The sequence below is a fragment of the Zootoca vivipara genome, chromosome 11 (genome assembly GCF_963506605.1).
Source record: "Zootoca vivipara chromosome 11, rZooViv1.1, whole genome shotgun sequence".
Lineage (NCBI taxonomy): Eukaryota > Metazoa > Chordata > Lepidosauria > Squamata > Lacertidae > Zootoca > Zootoca vivipara.
Window position 1 is genome coordinate 53,125,005 of NC_083286.1, and position 12,201 is coordinate 53,137,205.

Consider the following 12,201-nt stretch of genomic DNA (forward strand, 5'->3'; position numbering starts at 1 on the left):
TACATTCTTACCAGTGTATTTTATTCAGTATTCACAGAGAGGCTTAGAAATGCAGCTTCTTGGAGTAATGGTGTTGCTCCAAGTAAATCTCCACACACACACACACCTTCTCTCCACTTCCTCAATCATCAACAGCACCACCCACCTTATGGCGGCCGCTTAGGGTCATTTTCTCTGAGCCCTTTGCTCTCCTACTTTCAGTGCCCACCAGGTTCTGGGAGGGGGGTTGTCTGGAATGCTTTCTAGTGATAACGTGTCAGCCAGCTGCTCCGGCTCTGCCTCCTCCTCCTCTTCCATTATTTCCCAACTTTGCCCTTCATCTGCCTCTGAGCTGTGACCTCCCACAAACCCCTGTTGTAAATCTATACTGTCTTCCTCTTCTCTGGAAGGATCAGACTGGGGAGGCAGTTTCCACCACTCTGTCCAGTCCCTGACAGTGAGAGGTGCATACCTGCCAAGTCTACCGCTGAAAAATGCGGGATCAGCAGCAGCGCGGCACCGGAAGTTGCGTAGAAGCAGCTTCTGGGGCCACTCTTCCCATACGTGGGTACCGGAAATCGGGCAGAGCGGCACCAGAAGTTGCTTCTACGCATGCCCGGTGGCCATCTTGGTGGTGGCTGCATGGCGACGGCCATCTTGGAGGCAGCCGCCATGTGGCCACCAACAAGATGGCCGCCAAGCATGCACAGAAGCGACTTCCGGTGCCACTCTACCCAATTTCCAGTGCCCACACATGGGAAGAGCGGCACCCAAAATGGAGGCTACCTGACAGGTAGGAAATCCGGGGGATTTCTGGGATTTGTTCTCCATTCAGGAGAACGGCGGGAAACAGATTAAAATCCGGGGGATTTCCGCGAAAAATGGGATGCTTGGCTAAGGAGAGGTGTCATGATGCAAGTTTATAAACGTGTACATGGTGTGGAGAAAAGGTTTTTTGCATCTCTCATAACACTATGTCAGGAGTCCATGTTCCCAGCTTGATAACACAGTAAGCGTGGATAATTAAAAAGGAGGCTTTATTGCAAAAACAAACAGATAACTCCAGATGGCTCCAACAAAGCCTCCGGCATCATTACTCAAGATGACTCTTCTGAAGACTTCTTCCTGTTACAACAGAAGATATTGACATTACGAACCTTGTCTCTTGTTTTGCTTCCAGTCTAACAGCCCTCCCATTCGCCAGCTCCCCGGACTTATTGGATCAGGTCCAACTTCTTCCCTCTCTGACAGACTGCCCCTGTCTCTATTCACGCCTGTTTGAACTTCCGGAAAACTTTGGCTGTGTTCCAACTCGCTCTCAGTTGTTCCCTCGGCAACCAGCATTCCAGTGCTCGGAGGAGTCAAATCTAAGCCTCTCTGTTCTGCCGCAGGTCTAATGTTCCACTAGGAGCTGGCTCGTTCCTGACACACTAGAACTCGTGGACATCCAATGAAACTGACGGTTGGAAGATTCAGAACAGATAAAAGAAAGTCTTCCTATACACAGCACATTGTCGATCTATGGAACTCCCTGCTCCAGGAAGCAGTGATGTCCACCAACCTGGATGGCTTTAAAAGAGGATTTAGACAAATTCATAGAGAAGTGGGCTATCAAAGGCTCTAGCCATAAGGGCTCTGCTCTGCCTCCACAGCTAGAAGCAGCAATGCTTTTGAATACCAGTTGTTGGAAACCTCGGGAGGAGAGAGTGCTCTCGTGCTCAAATCCTGCTGGCAGGCTTCCCGCAGGCATCTGGTTGGCCACTGTGAGAACAGGATGCTGGACTAGATGGGCCACTGGCCTGATCCAGCTGGCTCATCTTATGTTCTTAGGTTTTAGCAAAATCTGAGCTTCTGAGCCTTATTTGTGGCCCTGTTCATCCTTGATGTTGTTTCTGATACAAACTGTACAATATATAAGTCCATAACAACCTCATTAGAAACTTCACATCCTATATATGTTAAAAGCAGAACCATGCTGGACTGTAGCAAGCTCATCCCTGCTTTAGAAAAAGGAATCTCCTAGGACCAATATCCCCAAGACTGGGTTTCTGCTGTTCTTTGCACTGGCTTAAATTTGTGCTGCAGTGATCCAAGAAATTAACATTTGGTTCTTTCAGGCAGCATAACCAGAGACGTTGCCCGTGTATTGACCCATCAATGAATGTTTCCTTAAAAAAAAAATGCTGCCAGACACAGAATTATATCTTTGCTTATAAAACGCCAATTAAGGATCAATGTTGGCCAATTAAAAAAATTTTATCAGCAAGCTTTAGAATCGGCCAGTGATTAATGGGTTACCAATTAACCTTTTCACCTTTCCCAAGTTAGAGAGTATATATTTTTCCCACGGGCAGGCACTTGTTCAATTAAATATAGATTAATGGTGCCCATTGCTGAGTTTATCATCTTTCTGGCTCCAGGTTCATTCATTATCACACAGATCGCTGTGACAGCCCACACTATCTACAGATGCACCTGTATCTACAGATGCCCCGGGTGTCACCACTGAGGGGGGGTGACAAAATGCCAGGCGTCACTCACCGTGGGGGCTGCAGTGAGCCACGCATCTCTCCTGGGAGTGACACAGTGGCTTGGGCACCTGCAGGCTCCACGCTGCCCCAAACAGTCCGCCCACCGCCTCCCCCCAGCTGTAGGGTAGCTGAGTGGGAGGAGGCAGGCAGACTCCTTGGATGCCCCACAGAGCAACCTGCCCCGGCTCGCCCCGTGGGTGGCTGGCCCCAGGGCCGTCTTAAACGCCCCTGCCGCTGTGGTGCGCTGGATCTCTCCGGCGCCCTCCCGCCCCATTTCCCAGCGCGGTGGGCGGGTGGGCGCAGCGGCGGGCGGGTGGGCAGGCACAGCGCGATCTCTCTGGCGCCCTCCCGCCCCGTTTCCCAGCGCGGTGGGCGGGTGGGCGCAGCGCGGCTCCCACAGGCGCAGCTGCACGGCGGACCGGCGGATCGGCCGGCCAGCGAGCGGGCCCAGCTCGCGGCGCCTTTCTGGCGGGCCGGCGCCATGGTGCCCTGTGCCACCGGGGGTCTACCTAGAGCCGGGCCTGGCTGGCCCTGCCCCTGGACACAGGGCACACACACCGCCCCAGGCGCCCGATCGGCTTGCTTTGCCACTGGTAGGAACACAGGAAGCTGCCTTATAATGAGTCAGGCTACATTGTCTAGCAGCAGCTCTCCACGGTTTCATGCATGCGTACTTGCATAATTGTATTTGTATGCTGCATTCCCACAGTTCCGATCACGCTCAAGACAGACCACAACATGAACACACACAAAAAACCTACAACATAACAATAGTAGTCAAAAACAATAAATGAAACATTACAAAACCAAACTGAACAATTTCTGTGTAAATCACAGCAAAATTTAAAATAAAAATACAAAAAATCCAACAGCAACAAACCTCCCCAGCCCCTTCACCCACTTTTTTCGTATAGGTTTGGCTGCCGATCAAGATATCCTCGCCAAACTTAGCATGAGGGTACCCAAGATGGAAGCAGAGGTCTTCGTCAATGTTTGGGTCCCCGGCGCCATTTTGATTCAAGATGGCAGACAAAAATGTGACTTTGCCATGACTTTGCCCAGTTTCGCAGTGATGGGCCCAAACTCGCAAATTTCACCTTCCAGATATTTTTTGGTTTCTTCAAATTCCTGGGTGGTGCCAAGCAATCCCTGCTGGCAATAAATACATAAATAAGGATGTTCAATGTTTTAAAGGGATTGTTTTATTGTGCATTTTAATGGTGGGTGTTTATATTTTCATGATTGCACGGTTGGTTTTTATACTTGTAAACCACTTAGAAGCCTGTGTTGGCATTCAGCGGTGTATAAATGAATAAATAATAATCCACTTGTAAGGTAAGTCAGCATTTTTATTCACCCTATTGTGGGGTGGAGTTGGGGTTATCAAGAGTGGCTTGCCGAACTCTGTCATGGGTTCGTGGCAGAGGCAAGATTCAAACCGGGGACTCCATGATTCCCTTCACCGGCTCCTGCAGCTGCAAAGAGTACATTAAAAAGAGAGAAGCAGCTCAGAGTATGATATTAAATGCTTATTAACAAGGGGTACATTTTATGCTTCCGACAGCAGCATGCCTCTAATCTATTATACAGCAAGAGGAGAATTAAATAAACCTGAATTCCAAGCATGGCTAGCCTGCCTAACAAACCCCATTCCCCTGAATGCTGAAATAATTAGGATACTGCTCATTCGTAAAATTAAAGCCACAGATGTAAAACTGCAGCTTGTTTTTTGGTCGCCATTCAGAGCAGGGGGAGAAATTACACACTCCTGTGCACAATTCTGTCTGGGGAATGAGTGAGAGGCCGGGATTGCCATGCATGTCACAATTCTTTTCTCTCTCTTCCCAAGATGTGTTTGTGTTTTTTGGTTTTGAACACTCAATAAATGAAAACATACAAACGAAACAAAAAAACAACGGCTGTACCTTGTTGCACGTGGAATAAAATAAGCGGAAAGTTCAGTATACTTTAGCAGTTATCAGAATAAAAGGCTACATGCCTCTGTGGCTCTTATTTCCCAAATGCCCCTTTGATGAATCTATTTCATTATGTCACAATTCTTGTACACGGTATAAGACCCCCTATGCTATCGTATCCAAATTTACAATTGAAGCGCCCAAGGATTAAACTCAGGCTGTGCAAGAATTCATAGAATTCCAGAATTGGAAGGGACCCTGAGGACCATCTAGTCCAATCCCCCGGAATGCAGGAATATGCAGTAGTCCCAAAAGGGGATCAAACCTACAACCTCAAGGACCGCCTCTTTCCATATGAACCTACCCGGACCCTGAGACCATCTTCTAAGGCCCTCCTTCATGTTCCCCCTTCCTTGAGAGATCCGGAGGGTAGCAACATGAGAACGGGCCTTCTCTGCAGTGGCTCCCCCTCTGTGGAATTTTCTCTCTAGGGAGGTTCGCTTGTCGCCTTCATTATACAGTACACCTTTAGGCGCCAGGCAAAAATGTTCCTTTTTAACCAGGCCATTGGTTGATCCAATTTATATCCTACGCCTTTTAAAATGTGTTTTTTGGGGGGGTTGCTATTGGGTTGTTGTTTTAATTTTTATTAGGTATTTTTGTGGTTTTATAGCTTGATTTTATTCTGTGAACCGCCCTGAGGACCCCCTCCCCCAGGTATAGGGTGGTATATAAAGAATAAGGAGGAGGAGGAGGAGGAGGAGGAGGAGGAGGAGGAGGAGGAGGAGGAGGGGAAGCACACTCTGATCAACTCATCCAGGGTTTTGATATAGTGCAGCCCAACAGTGCAGCAAATGGCCAGCAAGCAGCTTCGGTACCCAGAAATCTCAGTTCAAAGGATCTGCAGAACTAGGACAATGTCAGGCAGGCAGCCAGAAATAAATCACATGGAGCACATGAAGTTAACTCTTTATTAGTAGAATTTGCTCCCCACCCCTTCAGGCCTCTTCTGCTCCTAGGAGACCAGAGGGAAACATTTTGCAACATTTTGACTCCCCTCTGCTTTTGCCTCTGCTTCTGGGCAGCTCTCCACCAAAGCCTCTTCCTGCTCACTAAGCCCTGTTACTTCTTCAGCTTCTGAGACCTCCTCCTCCTCCTCTGCTCCCTCTTCTCCCTCTGACCGCTCAGTGCCGTCCCACCACAAGTCCCTGGGCTCTGTGCCTTCTTCCCTTGGGCATTCCCCACCTAGTGCCTCCCACCATTCCTCTGTGTCTAGCCAGTCCACAACAGGCAATCATTTCACTGGACATAGGACAGCCCATTTTCTAAGTATAGCGCTGTATCTTTTCTTTTTCATATGGGCAATAAAACCATTTTTGCGCTTCTCGTGAGCAGCTGGCCATGCTCTGGGAGGTGACAATCGCAACATTTTTAGAGGTTCTGTAGTTCTTTCCCCATGCCTATGGTTAGAGCAGGAACAGAGATAGAACACCATTAAATCACTTTGGGAGATTTGCAAATCATTAGTCCACACGGTTTCCAGTCTATTACAGAAATTCCAGGAAAAGATCTAAGATGCCATTCCTGGAGCTCAAGGGAAGATCCCTTTGTTATACAAATGCCCAGAAGGGTGCTTTTGTGTGGACTCCATCTAACAAAAGGCACTGAATGTTGGACTCAGAAAGTTCTGGAATGCCCCACGGCAGTTGGAAGTCGGCTGGAGGGAATAGGGACAAGCAACTTTTCAAAGAAAAAGGGAAGGGGAGCCAGAAGGGAGTATGCAAAGGACAAGATTGCGAGGTAAGATAAAGTCTGTGGCTCTGTGTGTGTGTGTGTGCGTGTGCGTGTGTGTGCGCACATGTGTGAGTGAGTGACCCGAGTCAGTGAATGAGTGAGTGGAAAAGAGAGAGACTAAAGGAAAGGGATGCAAAACAGGGAACCTTTCTGATGAACTTAAAAGCAATAAAAAAAAATAACTATCACATTTCCAAATTTAGATTATCTTGATCATCAGCCATCCATAACAAAGCAAACTTAAAGGTAGAACTATTGCCCTACGTTTTCCAGGTTCACATTTAGAGCTCCATGTCTGAGTGCTCCTTTTTTTCCTCCCTTGCGCTTTCTGTTAAAACCCGCTCCTTAAAGTTGAAGCACAGCAGACGTCAATTCAGTTTTTCTGAAGATTGCTGTTTGCTCCAATTTAGCAGTAAAGAGCAGGTTTTCACAGGGAAAGCTCCAAAGCAAGAGAGAGAGAGAGAGAGAGCACTCGGGCACAGGGAATTCCTTGTGGGTGTATCTATATATCTATATATCTATCTATATATCTATCTATATATCTATATCTATATCTATATCTATATCTATATCTATATCTATATCTATATCTATATCTATATCTATATCTATATCTATATCTATCTATATATATATATATATATATATATATATATATATAATTAGTTTGTTTTAATTTTCTGAATATTTTAATTTTGAGGTTGGGTGGTTTGTTTGTTTTTCATTCAAACAGTATAGAAATCTTAGGAAATAAAGCAAATAATAAATAAATTCAGTTCAAATGAGATGCCAGACAGTAATCTGTCTCATGAAAAACACATTGATCTATTGCTTCCCTAAGCAATAGCAGACTTCATTAGAGCGATGAACATATTTTTTAATTCTCTTTTCTTGACCCACCAGTGGCGTCAGTCAGTGGACTGGGGGAGTAGGCTAGTCTCCTAAGTGTTCCCCTAGTGCCTCCTCTTCAAAGCCCTGGACGCTTCTGCCCAGTTTAGGGAAGGAGGCATGATGTCCTTATGCATCCAAGAGCCCTCCCGCCACCTTCAGCTATGCTCACACACACAACATCCCACCACCTTCAGCTATGCTCACACACACAACATTGCCCGCCTGCTCCAATCGCCCTCGCAAGCGGGTACCTCTGGCCCTAATTTTTCCCCTACGAAAAGTTTCACCGCATGCCACTGTTACCCACCCACCCCAAACCACTATTTATTGTAGCAACTATGATGGTGCTCTAAATGTTAAGACTTCTACTGCAATCAGCCCCAGGCAGCCTGCCCAATGGTCAGCGGTTATGGGAGCTGCAGTCAAACATCTGGAGAACAGCAGTTTAACCACCCCTATTGCAGTCGATAAAAAAGGTAAAGGTAAATGACAGAAGCAGCATAAGCCTGATGCCGAGACCAATGTAGCAAGGATTTCCATGCACTCAGCTGTAGCAGTGTTAGCCAATCACATGGCAGAACAGCCATGCTTCTGTTTCAAATAGAAAAGCACCATTCTGCTGGTTGTTCAGCCAGCGGGTGGACCAAGGGGGCGCGGTGGAGGCGGTTCGCCCCGGGTGTCACCACTGAGGGGGGTGACAAAGTGCGGGCGGCACTCACCGTGGGGCCTGCAGTGCCCCCGAGCCATGCATCTCTCCTGGGAGTGACGTGGTGGCTTGGGCGCCCACAGGCTCCACACTGCCCCAAACGGTCCACCCGCCGCCTCTCCCTCAGCTGTAGGGCGGCTGGGTGGGAGGAGGCAAGCAGACTCCTCGGAGGCCCTGCAGAGCATCCTGCCCTGGCTGGCCCCGCCCCCACGGGCAGCTGGCCCCGCCCTTGGCCACCACCCAGGTGCCCGATCAGCTTGCTCAGCAGCAGTGACAAAATACATACTTAGCTCGATGGACCAATAACCTGAGTCAACATAAAACAGTTCCTTGTATCCAGCTGCTGTCTGGAATTGACAGCCTTTGTTTCCACAAAATGTTTTGATGCAGAAGTTTGGGTGGAACAGATAGAACCACTCTGAGTCTGGAAAGGCCTTGTGATCGTTTTGAGTAATAGTCATAGGAAGCAGCCTTATACAGTACTGAGTCAGACCTTTGGCCCATCTAGCTCAGGATTTCCTGTGCCCACATACCCTCCAACATCTGGAGAGTGAAAACTGGGGCACAATCTTCATGGACACCACCTTCCTGATTTTTTTATGGCAAGAGAATGTCAACCATTTTGATCGCTGTGATCTTGCTCGATTTTGTGCCACAATTCACACCTTTTCCGGGGGGAAATCATGTGAGATCATGCCGACCAAAATGGCTGTGTTCCTTCACAATAAAACAGGGGATGTCCTGGTTTTCCTGGGACGCTTGTGCGGAATTATTATTATTATTATTATTATTCATACCCCAGCCATCTGACTGGGTTTCTCCAGCCACTCTGGGCAGCTCCCAACAAAATATTAAAAACACGATAAAACATCAAACATTAAAAACTTCCCTAAATAGGGCTGCCTTCAGATGTCTTCTAAAAGTCAGGTGTCTTCTAAAAGTCAGATAGTTGTTTATTTCCTTGACATCTGATGGGAGGGCATTCCACAGGGCAGGTGCGGAATCAGCACCTGATCCGAGGGAATCAGCAGAAGGCCCTCGGAACTGGACCTCAGTTTCCAGGCTGGACAATGGGGGTGGAGACGCTCCTTCAGGTATACTGGCCTGAGTCCGTTTAGCAGGCATCCCCAAGCACAGTCCTCCAACTGTTTTGGGACTACAACTCCCACCATCCCTAGCTAAGAGGATCAGTGGTTGGGGTGATGGGAATTGTAGTCCCAAAGCAGCTGGAGGGCTGAGTTTGGGGGTGCCTGGTTTAGAGCTTCAAAGGTCGGCAGCAGCACTTTGAATTGTGCTCAGAAACATACTGGGAGCCAATGTAGGCCTTTCAGAAGTCAGGACCAGTGTTATATGGTCTCAGTGGCCACTCCCAGTCACCAGTCTAACATTCCACATCACTGGCAGCGACTGTCCAGGATTCCACACAGGGATCTCTCCCAGCCCTGCCTGAAGATGCCAAGGGCTGAACCTGACTTCACTCTGCCCTCCCAAGTCTCAGAGGTGATGACCACAGACTCTGCATTTACCTGAAGGTTCTCCTTCCACCACGTACTACATACTTGGTTGTTGACCCATAACTAATTATGGATGGTCCATGAGGGCACAGCCCCACCAACCTCAGCCAGCTTCCACCTGTCCTGCCTTCATGTTTGCAACCAGCCCAAGAGCAGGGAGCACAGACTATCAGCTTCCTCTTCCTTGGACTTCCATTGTAAAACTCAGGAGCAAAACTAGAATTTGTTGGTTCTCTGGCTCCATCTGCTATTGGTCTGTCTGCCTTCTATCTTAACAGTTCCAATAGATACCATCCACCATGGACCATAACTATGGAACTGAAAGCCAAACCACCCATTATGCTCCACGAATAGCATGAAGCTACATCTCTCTTTTTTTCCTTCAGTTACAGGCCTATGGGGCAGCTGTTACTAGGATTATTTATTTATTTATTAAAAAGTCAAAAAAACTATTTCTATACTGCTGTAACACATTATATACAGTGGTGCCTCGCAAGACGAAATTAATTTGTGCCGCGAGTTGCTTCGTCTAGCGATAATTTCGTCTTGTGACGCGTGGGTTGCCATGGGGGGGGGAAAAAAAAGGCCGAAAAACTTCGTCTTGCGAAGCGCGGCCATTGAAAACTTCGTCTTGCAAGTCACCAAAAACATCGCAGGACGCTTTCGTCTAGTGAGTTTTTCGTTGCGTGAGGCATTCGTCTTGCGAGGTACCACTGTATGTGTGTGTGTGTGTGTGTGTGTAATGTATGCATATATATATATATATATATATATAAAATCACAGCCGTTTACAGCAATATAAAAACCCAAAACCACACAGTAAAATCACAAAAAGTTAAAAGCAAAAGAATTACAAACCAACCAATGTGAGTGATGTGCTCTTCATTGCCTGATAGGCCTGGCAGAATAGAAAAAGTTTTCGGATGTTTAAAAGCTGGCACAGAATGACCTTCCCTCAAGGTCCCAGGGTGGGTTACAGTATTAAAGCACACAATTAAAAACATATAGATAAGGAAAGGCGCTAGCAAACTTTGTCCTTCTATCGGAAGAGTTACCAAAGTAGGGAATGGGGCAAACTATCAAGCATTGTCCAGCAGCACGAAACATTTTTAAAGAACACAAACATGGCCTGGATGTTTATTTTAGGTAAATATTGTTAGAGCTGGGCTCTAAGAGCCTGTTCCATGGGCCTACTGACTTTCCCGATTAACCAGTAAGCTTTTATAATCTGCAATTAAATTTTTAATGGATTAGCCATGCAGATGAATCAATTAAATTCCAGGACCTCCAGCTGAGTATTATTTTAGACTGTTAACAGTCTGCAAAGATTTATAAATGAGAGACTCCAGGTCATCCGAGGCTAGTTATGGAGGCAGATCACATAATCCTGGCCTCCTAAATACTTGTGGACATTTCTCCGGATTCCCCATGTGCTCCTAACAGCTGCATTTTCCCCTTGAAAAACTAAACAGCCTTCAGCTGTTGCAGCAGGGGTTTGAATGCAAACAAATTTAGAACAGTTATACAATAGGAAGTCACAAGTGGCAAATGCAACAAGATGCTGCAGTCTCTTCCCGCCCCCCCGCCCCGCCAAAAGCATGCTTCTGTTCAGGATGCCAGCAAGCCTTTTCCTCCCAGCAAGGCATTCCACTCCCCTTTCAAAAACAGTTCAGTTAGGACTGAGCATGCTCAGCAGCCTCTGCAACCTGAAGAGGGGGGTGGCCTCCTTTGGGGTTTTGTTTTCACTGCTTTTCCTTTTGTAGTTCTGCAAACCATAGTATTCCCCAGAGGCATGGGAATATCTTTCTTTCCCAGTGGCCCCATTTTGACTCCAGGCCTGTCGTCACTCAGCACCTGAGTTCAGTATTAGATGGAGTGATAGAAATAGCTACTCTCTCCAGTCAACCATGCAGATTTTTCCTATGAAGAGCTATTGTGTTCCTTTGGTGTCTAAGTTATTGCTTTGACCTTCTGTCAAGTCTCTCTCTCTCTCTCTCTGTGTGTGTGTGTTACCCTTTCTTAGGACCTTCCCCCAACAATTCCTGTGCTTCTTAGAGACAAATTAGTTATAACTTGAACAGCCCGACTTCTTTTATGCACTTAAAAATATACATCCTGTTTTCTCTCCAAAATGTGGCCTTGAAGTGAGTTAAAAGAATGCCTTTGATGTTCTGCCAGGTTGTGTGGATTGTGTCTGTATACATGTGTATATAATTTTAAGGGACATGTAAGTTGAATTGTTTATGTGGATTCACAGCCAGCCATGGTGCACATTCACCAGGCTACGTACTATTCACGAAGATGGAATGTTGTACACTCTCCTGTCATTATGGACATTTCAGATACAGATATACACCCACCCACCACAAACAAGTGAAAAGCTGAAAAGACAAGCATCCCAGCTGGAGTAAAGGGAAATAGGGAGAGACATAGGCAAATGGAAAAAGGATAACAGGCCGGGGGGGGGGGGGGGGAGAGAGAGAAAGAGAGAGAGAGAGACTGTCATTGTCCAAGGCATTTAAGCACACTTCTATTTATTCTGTTGTGTCAACATTTGTTTCATTTCAGCAGTGTCTCAAGAGGCAAATTCAAATGAGCACAAGAGCCCTGCCGGATCAGGCCCATCAAGTCCAGCACCCTGTTCTCACGGTGGCAAAGCAGATGTCCATGAGAAGCCCATAAGGAGGACCCACCTATGATTCCTACCAAACGGTAATACTAAATGGAACAATGTCTTCATGTTTTGTGCAGATAGCAAAACACATCTCTAGCTTTATACATAACTTTTTCTCTCAAAGTGCTAGGACGGACACACCCTCAGTCCAACTATCAAGTTTAGGACAGAACAGTATTTCCATGGCCACTCATGC